The following is an 11,393-nucleotide window of genomic DNA, read 5'->3' as shown; positions in this document are numbered from 1 at the left end:
GAAGAAAGCTAGTGAGTTTTCTGCCCACGGGCTTCCCCACCCGACCCTTTCAATGAGGAAAGTTTTTCCAACTCTTGAGATGCATCCAACAGTTCCCAAAACTGGCTCCCCAAACAATTACAGACACCTAGATTGCATCCTAATGAACTCTGGCTCCTAAATTTGGGGAGACACCTGGTCACCTCTGTGGTGATAGTATGTTCCCCAATATATTGTGCACCCTAATAAACTTGCCTGGGACCAGAGAACAGAACAGCCACTAGACAGACATAGAGGCCAGAAAATGGTGGCACACACGCCTTTAATTCAGGAGGCAGAGATCCATCCAGATCTCTGTGAGTTCAAAGCCACACTGGAAACCACCAGTCATGGTGATATACACCTTTAATCTCAGGAACTGATGGCAGGAAGCCGAAAGGTATATAAGACATGAGGATCAGGAACTAAGTTTTGTTAAGCTTTTCAGCTTTTAGCAGCAGTTTAGCTGAGATCCATTCGGATGAGGACTCAGAGGCTTCCAGTTTGAGGAAACAAGATCAGCTGAGGATTGGCAAGGTGAGGTTGGCTGGCTTGTTCTTTTTCTCTGATCTTCCAGCATTCACCCCAATATCTGACTCCCTGGTTTGTTTGAATTAATAAGACCTTTTAAGATTCACCTCTCCCTAAAATTTTTCTGCATGATCTTGATGTGTGGTTTATAAAGAAATTCGAGAGCAGAGGCCATCTTAAGGGGCTTGGTCCTTGTGGGACTCTGTGAACACGTAACAACCAACAGAATTGCTATGTGCAGACGCATTCTCCAGAAGACAGGCGCACAGCTGTGGAGGACGCCCACCATGTCCCCTAGGGATCGGCTTGCTGAGCATAGACTGTTCAGTTTCCTGAAGCCCATGTAGTTAGTGCAGTGGCCCTGTGACCCATTATGTCACTGACTCCAGGAACCAGCCCTCACTGCCCCCTCTGTGCTTCCTTGGGAGGGAACCAGGACAGGGCCTGGCTGTCCTCAGCATCATTCGGACCTGGGTTTGAGTCCTGACTCCACACTCGACTACTTGTGGGATGATTTTAAATGTCCACTAACATTTCCTAATCCTGCCTGCAGCAGGAGACACCTGCCTCAGTAAGCCTCAACTGTGATCCCGGGGTGTCCTGATCATCCTGGCTGCCTGTGGTGTCCAGGGTTAGCTCTTCCCAGCAGTGGGGACAGCCGTGCTGCTCTTGTGACGCCTGATCTCTGCAGTGTCCCCACCCATGTGACCAGAACTCACTATGCACGTGGATTTTATGCCCTGCATTGAGGACAGCTGCTTAGTCTCAGCGCCGACATCCTGTGAAGAAAAGAAAGCCAAGTGTCCATCCTCCTGAGAACCAAGACAGGTAGGTGCTATCAATTTGTCCATCCATCCTTCTCCCTCCAGAATGATGTCTTTGTAGCTTACTCCCACAGAGGCTTTCAAATATTGGTTCTCAGCAGAACATGCATCAAAGTATTGTTTCCTCAATGTGTCTGCAAGTTTCTCCTGGTGTGGAGCCAGGCATCCACATTTAACAACCACTCAGCTCACAGTCGGAGAAATGCCACTCTAAGATTTTCCTAGTCCTTAGCAGAGCAGTGGTGGTGCATGCCTTTAATTCCAGCACTCGGGAGGCAGAGGCAAAGGCAGGCAGATCTCTGAGTTTGAGGCTAGCCTGGTCTACATTGTAAGTTCCAGGACAGCCAAGGCTACACAGAGAAACCTTGTTTCAAACCCGTCCCTCACCCCAACTCACCGAAACATTTTCCTAGTCCCAGGGTATGCCCACCGGTTTTCAGGAGCCAAGCAACAATGCACATGCGTGAAGGAGCAGGAAAGAGAAAGGGGAAGAATGTACGTGCTAAATAAAGCTCATCACAGTTTCCTCTCCCACTTGACACCACATTCATAATGCATTTTAAAACAAGTTCTTGGGTAAGTGAAAAAATTTTATAAGTCCATGAAGAGAAAAGACCAGCTCAATGACTCACATGGTAGAGCAAAGAAGCCTGAGACCCTTGCAGAGGTCACCTGGGGACCTGCTCTGTCCCAGCTTCATAGGATTGGGGTGGTGCTAACAGTCCCTTTCTGTGGCTCCAAACTAAAACCAACAACTCACTGAGGAGAAGGTGTGTGTGTGTGTGTGTGTGTGTGTGTGTGTGTGTGTGTGTGTGTCAGGGCATAGGTGTGGAGGTCAGAGGACAACTGGCAAGAGTCAGTTCTCTCCTCCCACATGTGGGTCCAGGACTCGACGGCCAGTGCGTTTACTCTCTGAGTTATCTTACTACACAACCCCACCTCTTCTTTTGAAGCAAGGTTTCACTCTGGTCTCAAATTGGCAGGAACCTTCCTGCTGCGCCCTCCCAAGTACTAAGATCGTAGGCATGAAACAAAATCTAGCCCCAGCTGGGCTAGAACCAACGGTTTTTCTGCCTTAGCTTTGAAAGCTCTGAGACTATGCATCTGCATCACCACGCCTGGCTAAAACAATCTGGTATAAAATATGAAGAAAAGATTTGAGTTGGAAACCTACCAAAAGATTGTAGTAACAGTAAGTGAAACATACAAAAGACTCCAGCATCGTGAGTGGATAGTTGAAACTCAAACACAATAAAGAGCAGAACATCCAGCAACCTGCCAGACCCATGGCATGTGTTGGCAAGGATGGAAGTCACTAGAACTTTCACCCACTGCTGGTAAAGATGTGAAGGGTTGGGCTGGGCGTGTGACTCAGTTGGTATGTTTGCCTGCTGTGTGCAAGGCCTACCTAGCACTGTGGGGGTGCACACCAGTAATCCTAGTGCTTGAGGGGTAGAGACAGAAGGATCAGAAGTGAGTTTATAGCCAGCCTGGGAACCACTACATGGAACCACTACTTTAAAAAGAGAGAGAGAGAGAGAGAGAGAGAGAGAGAGAGAGAGAGAGAGAGAACTGGAAATAGTTCAGTGACCATCCACAGATGAATGAAAAATAGTCCAACACTCAGTGGAAAAGTTATCCACCATGAGAAGAAATGAATTCGCGGTTAATGCAATAGCACTGAAGGATCTCAAGGGTTGAGACTTTTTGAGACACACAGAGAAAAATCCAAGCAAAAACCTACCACAAACTTATATAAATGTGATTCCATGTATATAAGATTATAAAAATTAGAGACTGGAGAGATGGCTCAGCAGTTAAGAGCACTGGCTGCCCTTCCAAGAGGACCTGGGTTCAATTCCCAGCACCCACTTGGCAGCTCACAATTGTCTGTAACTCCAGTTCCAGGGGACCCAGCACCCTCACGCAGACATACATACAGGGCAAACACCAATCAATACTCATAAAATGAAAATAAATAATTTAAAAGATTATAAAAATTAAACATTTGGGGCTGGAGAGATGGCTCAGAGGTTAAGAGCACTGACTGTTCTTCCAGAGGTCCCGAGTTCAATTCCCAGTAATCACATGGTGGCTCACAACCATCTGTAATGAGATCTGGCGCCCTCTTCTGACATGCAGGCATATGTGTAGACAGAACACTGCACACATAATAAATAAATCTTTTTTAAAAATTAAACATTAGTATGTAGCAACACAAAGTACATCAAGAATGCTAATATATGCGTGAAATCCCAGCACTCTCAAGGGCAGAGCAGGCAGATTGCATTAGGGTAAAGGTTAGCCTGGGCTACACAGTGAGTTGAGAGCCAATCTGGGCTACAGAGTGAGAACCCCATCTCAAAAAAAAAAAAAAAAAAAAAAAAAGTAGGAAAAGAAAGGAAAAGAAATCTGGAGGAGAGGGTGACACGGCACCACAGTCTGCTAGAATCTCAGAACGGCTCTCAGAAGAGGTGATCCATGCCTGAACATCTCTAACCTTAACAGCACAGTGCAGCAGGTAACTTGACAAAGCGTGGGGTGGGGTGAGGGAGCTCCGAGTCGGATCCGCCCTGGAAGGGTTGGCTCACTTTGGGGAGGTGTCCACGGTCAGTGAGAGGGAGACCAACAGCAGAACCAGAGTTTCAGTTGAAGACAGAGGCTGAGAAAACCTTCATTGTACTTCAGTAACGAACACGGTCCCGAGCGGAAGTCAGAGCGGGATCTGGACAGACGATGTTTGACCCAGCATATGCAGAAGAAAAGGCCTGGAAGCCCTCTCTTCTTGGCACTGCGGTGAAGCCGAGCGGCAGTGAGGTATCATTTTGAGAGGATCCTTGCTGTACCGATAGCTGACAGCCAGCGACTCTATGAACTGTATTCTGGGGAAATTCAGAGCAACAGTCGCAAGACAATACCTTGTTATGCTGGAAGCCGGCCAACAGAATCCCTTTAGACCACAGGGAAGGGACCATACCACAGGGAAGGGACCATACCACAGGGAAGGGACCATGAGTCAGAGCTGCACAATATGACTCGAATCTCCAGCTAAATGAACAGTCCATAGATTGTGGACTTCAGGCTATTACCACATGGCTTCCCTCCAGGTGCTGCTTCTGTCTCTCTTGGGGGGGGGGGAGATTAACCACTATATTGTTGTGTGTGCTGGGAATCAAACCCAAGGCCTTGGGCATGGTAGGTAAGTGTTCAGCCAATAAACATCCCCAGCTGGTGCTACATTCCCAGTGTAGCTTACGCCCAACGATGAGTCTGTCTGATACTAGTGTTTAACCTACCCCCTGCTAGTTCCTGATGGTGGGACCTACCCTCACCCATGTAACAAACAGGTCAGCAGGATTCCAGCCCCAAGTCTTGTATCTACAAAGTGTTGGTTATATCTTCAGTGCTTTTATCCTTCTGCTTCTAAAGTTAGGAAGTTCCCCTTCAAGAAGACCAGAAAGATTAATATTCCACTCTGGGAGCAGTGTGGAGACCATACGAGTCCATTAACTGAGTGTTGACTTCTAATTATTCAGCTCTCCCACAACCTAGCCCCAATGGACTATTGTAAAGACTTCACGTGAAAGGATACAGTTAGTGAAGGGGCCATGAGACAGCTCAGCAGCTTAAAACTCCTGCTCTGCAAGCCTGATGGCCTGAGTCCGACCCCTGGATCTCACAATGGAAGGAGAGAACCAACAAGTTATCTTCTGACCTCTGCTAGTGCATCGTGGCACACAGCTAGCTGCCCGCACTCACACGCACCGCACACATGCATGTGACACAAGGCTGTTTTAAAGAATACAGCCGGTTTTAAAAATCCAGTCAGTGAAATGCTCCCAGAAGTCTCACAGCAGTCATATGAGAACTGTAAAAATCAAAACAGGAGGACCCCACCTCAGCATAAAAAGTACTAATTCTACGCCGATGACTTCCTGTGGGGTAAACTAGATGAAATCCCAGACAAGGAATGTATAAGAACGATCATAAGGACATACTTTTGAGACAGGGCTTCTCTGTGCGGCTCTGGTTGCCTGGAATTTGCTCTGTAGACCAGGCTGGCCTCAAACTCAGAGATCCACCTGCCTCTACCTCCCAAGTGCTGGGAGGGGTGCACCACCACACCTGGCTCATACAAATATTTAAGAGTATACAAATAGACCCTAAATAAATTAAAACAGAAAATAGATAAAGGGCTGAATGAAATAAGTAAGTAAACCTAGGGTTTGAGATAGAAATCAATAAAGATAGAAATACTGAAAAATTTAAAATTTTAGAGATGAAAGATTCAGTAATCCAAAAACAAAATAAAACAGCCAGGAGTGGTGGCACACACCTGTAATCCCAGCACTTGGGAGGCAGAGGCAGGGGGATCTCTGAGAGTGAGAGGCCAGCTAAACCAGTCTCAAAACAAAACAAACAAACAAACAAACAAACAAACAAACAAAACCTCAATAGAAAGCCTCACCAATAGAATGGGCCAAGTGGAAGAAAGACTCTCGGGCATGGAATTCAGACAGCGACAAACACAAAATGATAAGAAAACGTGAAAGAATAAGCCGGCTGTTTAATTGAAACAATCCAATTTCTGAGTCACAGGGATAACAAAACAAGGGGATGTTGCAGCTGAGGGTGTGAACAACAGGGGCTGTGGTCCTCCGGTACAGCAGGAGAGGAAGTGCAGGTGCCTCAGGAATGCCTGGCTGTCAGTCACAGCAGGGAGGAACAAGGGCTGGGTGCATCCTCCATCTGCTCCCATTGGCCTGACTGTGTGGCAAGGTCAGCCTTGTTGCTCTGCATGACTATGACGCTGTTAAGTCAAAACAGAGTAAATAAAGAGGGGTAATAGGCTGGAGAGATGGCTCAGCAGTTAAGTGTTCATTGTTCTTTGCTGAGGCCCTGAGTTCAATTCCCAGGCTGAGTTCTAGAGGTTCACAGCCACCTGTACCTGTAACCTGACATCTCTGGCCCTGTGAGCACTGCATGCTTGTGCACAGGTACACACACACATTTTTCCTTCTCTCTCTCTCTCTTCCTTCCTTCCTTCCTTTCTTTTTTCTTTCTTTCCTCCCTTCTTTCTTGCCTTCCTTTATTACTTTTTTTGTAAAGAGAGAAGGATAGTTCAGGCAAGAGGAAATAGGCTAGGGCTGGAGAGGTGGCTCAGAGGTTAGGAGCAGTGGCTGCTCTTTCCAGAGGTCCTGAGTTCCATTCTCAGCAACCACATGGTGGCTCACAACCACCTGTAATGAGATCTGGTGTGAAGGTACACACGCAGGCAGAGCACTGTATACATAATAAATAAATAAATCTTTTTTTTTTTTTTTTTTTTTTTTTTAAAGAGGAAATAGGCTAGATCTGTTTCACAACAACATGGACATATTTAACAACACTTAACATATTATGTGTTTTTTATCACAATAAGTAAATGGAAGCCTGGGCATGCAGCTCAGAACCTATCACGAACAAGGCCCTGGGTTTAATTTCCAACACTGTGCAAAAGTGGAGAGAAGGAAAGGCAACCTGTTGTGTGTCAGCAGCAGCTCAAGATGAGGCTAGAACGGTGAAGACCACCATGCTTGTGATTTGTCCAGACAAGGAGAGAGCAGCCATTAAGCCCACATGCTGTTAACACGAATCCCGATGTCTAGTGACCACGTGAACTTGCCCCAAACCCAGTTAATTCTCCCAGAAGCCCCTTGGGTTTTTCTCCTCCAGACTCCAGAAGAAACATGTTTCATGCCTATGTTTTTAAGTCAATACCAGGTGATACAGAAATATGGTCCTCTTCCCCAGGCTCTGTTTCTATTTCTATCAGAGAGGCCGAGGAGAATTCATATGGCTGAGGGAGTCAGAGCCGGACAGCTTTTCTTAGGTTAAATCTTTTTTCTGAAAAAGGATTTTTTTTTGATTTTTTTTTGTTTTGTTTTGTTTTTAAATGAAGGATCAGGCTGGGTAGCCCTGTTGCCCCCATTTGAAATATAGCTAGACTCAGAGGCATTAGGAAAGAAATGGCCATCCACTGTGGATGGACCTGCGGTCTCATGAGCCACACTTTTATGGTTTGTTTTTCTCAATCTTTTCAGCAAGCCCTTGGTATTGATCATGTCATTTCTGTCCAGGCTTCAGAGCTTTGCACTTTCTCCAGATGGAGAGAAATTCAGACCATGAGGGGGCATTTAAGCTCATCATTATCAAATTAGTCCAAAGTCTCTTTTTAAATAGCTTGTATTTCCAGTGTTGACTTTTTCTGTTGCGCTTAGAGGGTCAGTAGGTCCATCTTTCTATCCAACTCCGAGAACAACATTCTTCTCTTGCATAAGGAGACATTTCTCCTTTCTTTAATATTTCATCCTCTTTTTCTGCACCAAGTCTCAGCCCTTCCCTTGTGCTCGGACCCTTCTGGTTCACTATGGTGATGTTTTATTTGTGCTGAAATGTGATTTTATTTGTATGTTAATAAATAAAGTTGCCTGGGGGTCAGAGCTAATAGCAAGCCATAGCCAGGTGGTGGTGGCACACACCCTTAATCCTGATGACATGGCAGGCAGTGTCTGTGTGTTCAAGGACACAGCCAGCATGGAGACACACACCTTTAATCTCAATACCAACCATAGAAGACCTGTAGGTCCGTACAGACAAGCAGTTACAAGGAAGTCATGTGGTTGGGTTTACAACCAATGAGAAGGCAGAACAGAAAGTCAATAAAAAGGCAGACACACAGGAAGTAGGGCTCTTGCTCAGAGGAAGTCTGCAGTGGCAGCTTGTGGTAAGAAGGTAGTTTTAAGTCTCAGCTCTTAGCTGCTGCTCTGACCTCTTGGGCTTTTAACTCTGCATTTGGCTCTGTGTTTCTTATTTAATAAGACCGTTACATCTACAGTTCACCCTATCAGTCTCTGGGAGTTTTATTCCATGCCAACAGCCTGGGCAACAAAAGCCTGGTGGTTGTTCACACCATCCTATCCAGAGTTTCTTCATTTTAATTCAAGGAGTCTGTGGAGCCCAGGTCATTGCTCCGGGACTACCCTGCTTGGTTTAAAATGATATCTTATGCAGAGTTTTGTGTTTTTATTTTTATTTTTACAAAGGTAATCTGAAGAGATTTACAGTGATCCCCTATCACCTGCCCTCATCCTTTATGAACCACTGCTGATCATATTCCATCTACTTTCTGCAGCATTTTAGTGGTGTGTATCTCTATTAGTCCAAATATCCCATCACTGCTGTCTTAGGATTTCTATTGCTGTGAAGAAACACCAGGCCTTATTCATTCATTCATTCATTCGTTCGTTCATTCATTCATTCATTCATTCATTCATTCATGTATTTTATGTATATGAGTGCTCTGTCTTATGTACACCAGAAGAAGGAATCTGAGCCCATTACAGATGGTTGTGAGTCACCATGTGGTTGCTGGGAATTGAACTCAGGACCTCAGGGAGAGCTGTCAGTGCTCTTAACCACTGAGCTGTCTCTTCTTCAGCCCTGACCACAGCAACTCTTATGAAGGAAAACATTTACTTGGGGCTGGCTTATCCTTTCAGAAGTATAATCCATTATCATCATGGAGGGAAGATGGTGGTGTGCAGGCAGATGTGGAACTGGAGGAGGAACTGACAGTTCTACCTATGGATTGGCAGCGGGAAGTGAACTGTGAGCCACTGGGACTGGTTTTGAGCTTCTGGGACCTCACCCCCCCCCCCCCAGTGACACACTTCCTCCAACAAAGCCACGCCCACTCCAAGGCCACACCTCCTAATAGTGCCACTCTCTATGGGCCAAGCATTCAAACACAAGTCTATGGGGGCCATACCTATTCAAACCACAATTACCATAGCAAAGACACGAGAAGGAGGAAAGGCAGTGTCCCCTGACCCACCTCTGAGAGGTCTAGATCTGCTAAGTTGAAGACACTAGGGAACAGTGGACGGATATGCTTGCTCTAGGGGAAACACAGAGCACAAGCTAACAAAAGGCCGAATGCTATTCAGATATAGGTTTGAGTTTAACTCTGCTTATCCGAGACAACAGACATGAGTGGATGAGACAGACTGCGAAGAGAAATGTAGTGATAACACCCGCGCTACCACCACCCATTCACCATATCCCAGCGCGAGGGGCTGTGGATGGAAAAACAGAGACAAAAGACAGCAGGTCTCAGCAGAATGCCCAATGCCATTTATTGAAGGCGGGAGGAAACCTTAAATACAGGCTTACAGCACAATGGAGGAACCCCAGAGGGCAGAAGTTCGCTACCAAATGTTCTTCATTCTTGCATCTAAGCTATTTACACCAAATGCAGGACACACAAAGAACCTCTGGTGAGCATTCAGGAGGAAGGAAACCACAGGGAATCGGCAAGCAGTCAACAGTTACCCAAATTGGGGGTTCCAGGGCCCTACCAAGAAATACTTCACTGGAAACTAGTCCGAAAAGCCCAAAACCTGTGGAGGTAGCCCCCCTGACTGGTTCACTGGCTGTTTCCAGGGTGCTTCCGAGGGCTTCAGGGTCACCCTTCGTGGTAACTGCTGTTGCATCGCTGGGGGAGGAAAGGATGACTTTGGCTCACTGAGGCTTTCAGTCTGTCGAGGCAGGGAAGTCAAGTGGAAGTGCTCAGTTGAGGGTGGTGGGAGCACGTGGCAGAGGTGTATGTGTGCATGCTCACACACCCGTGTGGGTGCCCCACAGAGGCCAGAAGAGGGAGTTGGATCCCTGGAGCTGGAGTTACAGGCAGTTGTGAGAGGCCTGTATAGTTATAAGAGGTTATAAGACAGTTCCTGACCCCTGCAGCCCCAGAGAGGCGGTTCCTTTGTCACATGGCCTTGCAAGCAGAGAATGGTACAGGAAAGGAGTGCTGGGTATAATTTTTTTGAAGTCCTGCCCTGAATGAACCACTAATGCAAGCCAGTATCCACCTCCCAGAGTCCAGAGTCTGACCCCCTCCTACAAAATATTGCCACCACCTGGGGAACCAGAGTTCAGAACATGAGTCTGTGGGGATTCATTCCAGATTCAAATTATAACCCACCTTCTTGTTTTGAAAAATCAAAACTGGGTTTGTATCTGCCAGTGCACAGAGCGCATGAGTATTTCAAATCTAGACCACAGAGGTCAGCGACTAGATCAGAGAGCAACACAAACCTCTCTGCCTGCTCAGTGACTGGGCAAGAAGCTGCCACAATGCCAGACTTCCGGGGCAGCGGCCTGGACTGTCCCTCAGTGACCTTTACTTAGAGGCCAGGGAAAAGGCAGCAGGTTGCCCTTCCCATCCTCATTTGAATGCCAAGTGCCAAGGCTTTCAAGCAGCTCACTTTCTCAGCAGGGCTTGCTGCAGCACACAGAGAAGGATGGAAATGGGCAGGAAGGAGGAGAGCCAGAGGGCTCTGCAAGATCCCCTGGAGTACAGACAGCACATCCCTGTTGGGGGGGGGGGGGGGGGGGGGGAGGACGACACGACTATTCCTTGCAGACTTCAGGTTTTCTTGGGAAGGGCTCTTCTGCCTGAGTTTGCCTTTGCACAGCTCCATAATGTCCAGCTGCCCCGGGGCTGGTTCCTGGGCCTTTGCCAAGAGCTATTTGGCAAAGGTTAGATTTATGCTAATGTGGGATTTTGCTATGTAGTTAACATAAGGATTGTCTTTAAAATGGACACACCCTTTTTTCTTTGTTGTTTGCAGTGTTGAAGATTGAACCAGGACCTTATGAATGCCAAACAAACACTCCACCCCTGAGCTGCATCTCTAGAAAGATCTTGCTAGACATCATCTGTGCGTATGTATGAATATGTGTGTGGAGACGGGGTGCCTATGTTTGTGTGTGCATGTAGAAGCCAGAAGAGGACATCAGCTCTTCTCCTCAGTTACATACACATTCCTTTCTAGGCAGGGTCTCTCCCTGAACCTGGGCCTAGCATCTTCTTGGCTAGGCTGGAAGCCAGGAAGCCCCAGTGATCCTCCTGCAAAGCCTGGGGAGGGGGAGCCCCCGGTGGGCAGGGAGCACCTGTCCTGGGAATTCATATAGTCA

The 11,393-nt window shown here is 46.9% G+C and overlaps 1 long non-coding RNA gene across 1 annotated transcript; it reads left to right on the top strand.

Annotated features, from left to right (window-relative positions):
* Nucleotides 1-526: 526 nt before the first annotated feature.
* Nucleotides 527-1,894, top strand: LOC118586376. Its single transcript, XR_004945298.1, has 3 exons — nucleotides 527-555; nucleotides 1,103-1,377; nucleotides 1,787-1,894. It is a non-coding gene; the product is annotated as an uncharacterized LOC118586376 (long non-coding RNA).
* The last annotated feature ends 9,499 nt before the right edge of the window (nucleotides 1,895-11,393 follow it).

The sequence above is a fragment of the Onychomys torridus genome, chromosome 1 (assembly GCF_903995425.1).
Source record: "Onychomys torridus chromosome 1, mOncTor1.1, whole genome shotgun sequence".
NCBI classification, from domain to species: Eukaryota; Metazoa; Chordata; class Mammalia; order Rodentia; family Cricetidae; genus Onychomys; species Onychomys torridus.
Note: the sequence above shows the minus strand (reverse complement) of the source record. Positions and strands in the feature narration are given on the sequence as shown.